At 36.8% G+C, this 7597-nt stretch overlaps 1 long non-coding RNA gene across 1 annotated transcript; it reads left to right on the forward strand.

The window, feature by feature from the left end:
* The first annotated feature begins 373 nt into the window (after nucleotides 1-373).
* On the forward strand, nucleotides 374-1687 carry LOC140846701 (uncharacterized). Its single transcript, XR_012126090.1, has 2 exons — nucleotides 374-409; nucleotides 1358-1687. It is a non-coding gene; the product is annotated as an uncharacterized lncRNA (long non-coding RNA).
* The last annotated feature ends 5910 nt before the right edge of the window (nucleotides 1688-7597 follow it).

A 7597-nucleotide genomic window follows, 5' to 3' on the forward strand; every position in this document is an offset into this window, starting at 1 on the left:
TTAGAGCTTTTAATAGAATTTGCATAGCAGCTTATATCTACTATTAAAGAGTAAAACATTCTTGAAGCTTTCAGGGAAGACCTGTAGACTTAAGCACTTTCTCTGCTTTTTTTGTATCTGGTCTTGGACACTTATGCTAAGTTCAAAAAAGTTCTTTTACCTCTAGTTAACTCTGATATTTTCCAGAGGGCCCCTGGAACATGTCAGAAGAATTTTTTCTCATTAGAGAAAGTATTTGACTAACTTGGCTTATTTATATGATATATATATATATCATATATATATATTTACCAGGAAATATATATATATTTACCAGGAAAGCACTGTCAAAGAGAATGATGCTAAACTTTGTTACTGAATGTTTTGTATTACAGAAATATCAGAATTTCCTTATGTCAACTGTCTTACAGTAAGCTCTCATCAGATCTTTAACCATTGTCATTTGTAAGTCTTTTGTCATTTATAGTATTATCCCTAAACTGGTAAAGAACTGGATTTCAGCAGAACAGGTATTAGTTACATAAGATTACATAAACTAAAGAAAATGATTTTGTGTCTTTTTGTTTCAAATGCTGCTGATAAAGTGTTTTAACCTTGTTCTCTTAAACTGACAACAGTTTAGTAAATGACTATCTTTATGAGCAGAATTGAAACATCCTTCTCTCTACCTGATCCCTCCAGAGTTTAAAAACTTTCAGTGACTGTTTTTGTATTCCATGGCAGTATGTTTATTTGCACAAGTTCAATAAGAATCTGCTTTCCTTGTGAGAAGACTGCTTAAGAACACTGGTTATACTACCAGGGCTTTGACTGGAATGTCATACCTGAGAGACATGTGCATGGACTCAGATGTGAACAACTTTAAGGAACTAAGATTGACTTTATAAAGCCAACAAAGCCCCTTGGAAGAACTGGCCTGGTACCTTGCTTACAGAGTTCCCAGCAGCCTTACCAGGTGAGTAAAGAAGGTCACTTCCTGGCAGGTGCAGAGACCTTGAGAAGAGAAGAATTCATCCAAATCTACAGGTACTGCAGGCAAAGCCTGATGGCAAGTCTAGCTTGGCTGTCTGGCCTCAAGAGAGAGGCCTTTAAAAGTTCAATCTGAAATTCCCTACAAAAAGTTGCAGCAAAGCATATTTAAAAGGGCCTGTGTAATCAATTGCTCTTCTTGCTGCACTTGTGCAAATGATCAAGCCAGCTGTTAATTATTTTCTTAACCTGGTTACTTCTAATAAAAATGAGAGTGATTTTAGAGAAAAGTATTGTTTCAATAACAGCAGCCTCCTTCCAGAATAGAAAATCCAACTCCAGATGTTGCTACATAACCTAATAACACAATTTGTTTTATCTTGCCTAGAAGCCACAAAACTGCAAATAGTAATAGAAATGAAACCCAGAATAGAAGCGCCAGCCTTCTGAGGCCCTCTCAACTGACCAGTGATGGAGACCTAGCTGCACCCTTTACTGCGCCCCCTTCTCAGCACGAAGCAGCCAGAGCGGTCATTGCCCCTTTTCCCTAGCAGCAGCTAGAGTCCCTATCTGTAGAAGAGAGAATGAGACAAAGACCAAGACTCACTTTATCCTCTGTAAGTAGGCAAAGAACCTGCATTGAGAGAGTTCCTAAAACTTACACCTCCCTCTGCAACAGGACAGAAGTAATCAGCACCACCCCAGCTTATTCTAACAAGTAGTACGCCTGCCAAACCGGAGTCACTCCATGTGTTACCTTTATCAAAGAACGCATTAGCACCATGCAAATCATAGTGTTGAGACAGAACTATCAGAGTGTTAACCAAACAGATGACCCCTAATTTCATGATTGAAATAGATACAAGAAGAAGAGGGGAATGTAAGAATAGAAATAGGTTAGCATAAGCATAGCCATCTTAAAGGCCTAGAAGCCATTTTCTGAGTATGTGACTTAGAAAAAAAACCTGGGCCTGGGTAAGGCCTTGAAAAACAAGTTAATCATGAGCACCGGGTGGTGGGCAGCTGTGACCCTTGGTCAGCTAACCTTGGTCAGTTAATCTTACATACCAAGCTTATCGTGCAGAACCTCCCTAACCATTGAGGAGTAGTCTTATCCTGCCCTTGCTTAACCCCAGGATGTATGTCTTGCAAGAATAATGTATAGTTGTGGAAAATTACTATGAGTTAAGTGCTTTGAAAATGGTATATAAACCCTTGGCTCTGAGTGCTCGGGGTCCTTGTTGAGACCCGCTGCGACGGGCTGACATTGGACCCCAGCTAGCTGGATGAATAAAGACTTTGCTTGAATTTACATCTCTATGCCTGTGTAGTTTGTTCTCTGGAGAAGCCTTGGAAGCCCGGACCCTAACACATAGATGTTGAAAAAGCATTCGACAAAATTCAACATCCATTCATGATAAAAACTCTCAGCAAAATGGGAATAGAGGGCAAGTACCTCAACATAATAAAGGCCATATATGATCAACCCACAGCTAACATCATACTGAACAGCGAGAGGCTGAAAGCTTTTCCTCTGAGATCGGGAACAAGACAGGGATGCCCACTCTCCTCACTGTTATTCAACATAGTACTGGAGGTCCTAGCCATGGCAATTAGACAAAACAAGAAATACAAGGAATCCAGATTGGTAAAGAAGAAGTCAAAGTGTCACTATTTGCTGATGACATGATGATGTACATAAAAAAACCCTGAAGACTCCACTGCAAAACTACTAAAACTAATATTGGAATTCAGCAAAGTTGCAGGATACAAAATTAACACACAGAAATCTGTGGCTTTCCTATACACTAACAATGAACTAATAGAAAGAGAAATCAGGAAAACAATTCCATTCGCAATTGCATCAAAAAGAATAAAACACTTAGGAATAAACCTTACCAAGGAAGTGAACGACCTATACCCTGAAAACTACAAGACACTCTTAAGAGAAATTAAAGAGGTCACTAACAAATGGAAACTCATCCCATGCTCCTGGCTAGGAAGAATTAATATAATCAAAATGGCCATCCTGCCCAAAGCAATATACAGATTCAATGCAATCCCTATCAAATTACCAACAGCATTCTTCAATGAACTGGCACAAATACTTCAAAAATTCATATGGAACCACCAAAGACCCCAAATAGCCAAAGCAATCCTGAGAAGGAAGAATAAAGTGGAGTGGATCTTGCTCCCCAACTTCAAGCTCTACTACAAAGCCACAGTAATCAAGACAATTTGGTACTGGCACAAGAACAGAGCCACAGACCAGTGGAACAGAATAGAGACTCCAGACATTAACCCAAACATATATGGTCAATTAATATACGATAAAGGAGCCATGGACATACAATAGGGAAATGACAGTCTCTTCGACAGATGGTGCTGGCAAAAGCCGGACTGCTACATGTAAGAGAAGGAGACTGGATCACTGTCTAACCCCACGCACAAGAGCAAGTCCGAAATGGATCAAAGACCTGAATCTAAGTCATGAAACCATAAAACTCTTAGAAAAAACATAGGCAAAAATCTCTTGGACATAAACATGAGCAGCTTCTTCATGAACATATCTCCCTGGGCAAGGGAAAGAAAAGCAAAAATGAACAAGTGTGACTATATCAAGCTAAAAAGCTTCTGTACAGCAAAGGACACCATCAATAAAACAAAAAGTTATCCTACAGTATGGGAGGATATACTCATAAATGACAGATCCGATAAAGGTTGACATCCAAAATATATAAAGAGCTCACGCACCTCAACAAACAAAAAGCAAATAATCCAATTAAAAAATGGGCAGAAGAGCTGAATAGACAGTTCTCTAAGGAAGAAATTCAGAGGGCCAACAGACACATGAAAAGATGCTCCACATCACTTGTCATCAGAGAAATGCAAATTAAAACCACAATGAGATATCACCTCACACCAGTAAGGATGGCTACCATCCAAAAGACAAACAACAACAAATGTTGGCGAGGTTGTGGAGAAAGGGGAACCCTCCTACACTGCTGGTGGGAATGTAAACTAGTTCAACCACTGTGGAAAGCAGTACGGAGGTTCCTCAGAATGCTCAAAATAGAAATACCTTTTGACCCAGGAATTCCACTTCTAGGAATTTACCCTAAGAATGCAGCACTCCAGTTTGAAAAAGACAGATGCACCCCTATGTTTATCACTGCACTGTTTAAAATAGCCAAGATATGGAAGCAACCTAAATGTCCATCAGTAGATGAATGGATAAAGAAGATGTGGTACATATACACAATGGAATATTACTCAGCCATAAGAAAAAAACAGGTCCTACCATTTGCAACAACATGGATGGAGCTACAGGGTATTATGCTCAGTGAAATAAGCCAGGCAGAGAAAGACAAGTACCAAATGATTTCACTCATATGTGGAGTATAAGAACAAAGGAAAACTGAAGGAACAAAACGGCAGCATAAAAACAGAACCCAAGAATGCACTAACAGTTACCAAAGGGAAAGGACTGGGGAAGATGGGTGGGAAGGGAGGGATAAGGGCTGGGAAAAAGAAATGGGGCATTACAATTAGCATGTATAGTGTCGGGGCGGCATGGGGAGGGCTGTGTAACACAGAGAAAACAAGTAGTGATTTTACAGCATCTTACTATGCTGATAGACAGTGACTGTGAAGGGGGGGACTTGGTGAAGGGGGGAGCCTGGTAAACATAATGTTCTTCATGTAATTGTAGATTAATGATACCAAAATAAATAAATAAATAAATAAAATGCCACAGAGTCACTACGTGTATTCTCTGTGCTACATTGTATTTGGCCAATATATTTTTAACAAACTTACTAAGGCATTCCAACTGGGTAAAGCTAATCTTCAGCAAATGACTCTGGAATAATTGGATGGTCACTTAAAACTTAAAAAAAAAGGAATGTCTGTCTTTATCTCATAATATATACAAAAACTAACTCAAACTATATCTTTGTCTTAAATGTAAAAGCAAAAACTATAACACTTGTAAAGGAATACATAGAATTTAGTGACCCTAAATTTGGCAAGGATTTCATAGACTGTAAAGAGAAAAAACAATTCAATCAAAATTTAAAACTTTTGCTCTTCAAAATGCCAAGAAAATGAAATGGCACGCCATAATTGGAATATTTACAAAACACATATTTGACTAAAGACTGATATCTGGAATCTATAAATAGCTCTTACAACAATAAAAAGACAAATTACCTTATATAAAGTGGGGAAATGATTTGCACAGACACATCACCAAAAAAGATCTATGAAAGGCAAATAATACATTGAAAGATACTCAACATAATTAGTCATTATGGAAATGGAAATTAAAGCCACAATGAGATATCATTACAAGAATAGCTAAAACTAAAAACGACTGAAAATATCCAGTATTGGAGATGACATAAAGCATTGGAAGTCTCATAAACGGCTGCTAGGAATGTTAAATGGTACAGCCACTGTGGAAAACAATTTGACAGTTTTACAAAAAGCTGAGCATATGCTGATGCAGCCATCCTACTCACAGGTATACTCCCAAGAAAAATAAAAATACATGTCCACACAAAGACTAGAACATAAATATTCATAGTAGACTTATTAATAATAGTAAAACCATGGTGGGAAAAATGAATATCCATCAGGATAGGGGAATGGTAAACAAATTGTGTCATACATGAACAGTGGAATATTGTTCAGTAATTAAAAGGAACAAACTACTGATACATGCTAAACACAGAAACATTTCAACATAATTATGCCAGTGAAGGAAGCTAGTCAAAAAAGACTATATAATCATATTTTAATAGTATTCTAGACCTGCACTGTCAGATGTTGTAGTCGCTAACTACATATGGCTACTGAGCACTTGAAATGTGACTGGTTCAAATTCAGATGCTGCCAAGTATGAAATATATACCAGATTTTAAAGATTTAATGTACACAAAGAGAATATAAAGTACCTTTGTTAGTCCACTTGGGCTGCTATAACAAAAATACCCTAGACTGAGTGGCTTATAAACAAAAGCATATTATTTCTTGAAGTTCTGGAGACTGGAAAGTCCAGGTTAAGGTGCCAGCAGATGTGGTATGTGGTAAAGGCCTGCTTCCTGGCTTATTGATGGCCATCAAGGAAGGTCCCTGAGGTCTCTTTTATAAGGACACTAATCCCACTCATGAGGGCTCTACTCTTATGATCCAGTCACCTCCCAAAGGCCCCACCTCCAAATACATCACACTGGGGATTAGGTTTCATATTAAAATTGGATAGGACACATTCAATCTATGGAAATACCTCATTAGTAATTTTACATTGCTTACATACCAAATGATAATATTTTGAGATAATATGTTAAATGAAGAATGCTACTGGAACTATACAAATAATGTGGCTCACATTTGTAGCTCATGTTATATATTTTTTGGGCAATACTCTTACAGAAGAATGCAAAGTAATCTATAGTGACAGAAAACACATCAGCAATTGCCCAGGAGTGGTTTTGGGAACAAAAGAAGGAAGAATGAACCACAGATGGGAGCAGGACACTTGAGGGTAATAAAATTTTTTCATTACCTTGACTTTGGTGATGTATACATGAATGTACTTACATGTCAAAACTTATTAAACTATACCTTTCAAATATATGTGACTTAATGTAAGTTAGTTATATCTCAACAAATCTGCAAAAAAAATGTTCAGTTCATTGGTATGTTCTCAGATTGAGCACTGCAACTAAACTTTAAGAAGCTATCACTTAAAAAAAAGAAACTGTCACTTGTCAAGTTTTTGTGTTATAATAAAGAATATCCACAATTATTTGAGAAGACTAATGAAATACTATTCACATTTCAAACTATATATCTATATGAGGCTATTTTTTTTCATATACTTTACATATACTTTCATATACTGTTGAAGTATACTTCAACAGACTGAATGAGAGGCATATATGAGAATCCAGCTGTCTTCTATTAAGTCAGCTATTAAAAGGATTTGCAAAGTTTTAAAATGTTGCCACTCTTCTGACTAAAAATTTTATGTTTTGGGCAATATATTTATTTTTCATTAAAAATATTTATGTTAACAATAGGTTTATTTTGGGTTAGTTTTTATTGAATTAATAAATACTTGAAATTTCTCTGCTTAACTCTACTTTAGAGATGGAGTTAATGAGATTGTACTTCTACATGTAACCATTGTTTTTTTTAATATGTCACTGGAATCTCATAGAATGTCTGGATGCAGCACATGATTTACAGGAATGGGCATTTCTACAAGCTTTTATGAAAGCAAGGAGAAAACAATACATGTGGATTCTTAAAATCAGCTTCTATATATAATGATTAAATATGTGTAGTTTTAAATTAGTTTCTATATAGCCCAGTCAGTTGGGATTTAGAAAAGGTTTTCTGGGCTAGAAATGAAGAAGTAATTTTTTTATCTCTTAGTTGCAGAAAATAATTAGCAACCAGCCCTGTACATTTCATGAGGATTAACATTGACCCTCATCTTACTGTTTTAGGAAGCTCAGTCATTCAGGATCCAGAAAGTAGATGGTAATCACACCAGTTATTTCAACAGACAAAATGTAATATACAGGATTACTAGTCAGATACGGAAAATGGAAAGACA

The sequence above is a fragment of the Manis javanica genome, chromosome 16 (assembly GCF_040802235.1).
Source record: "Manis javanica isolate MJ-LG chromosome 16, MJ_LKY, whole genome shotgun sequence".
Lineage (NCBI taxonomy): Eukaryota > Metazoa > Chordata > Mammalia > Pholidota > Manidae > Manis > Manis javanica.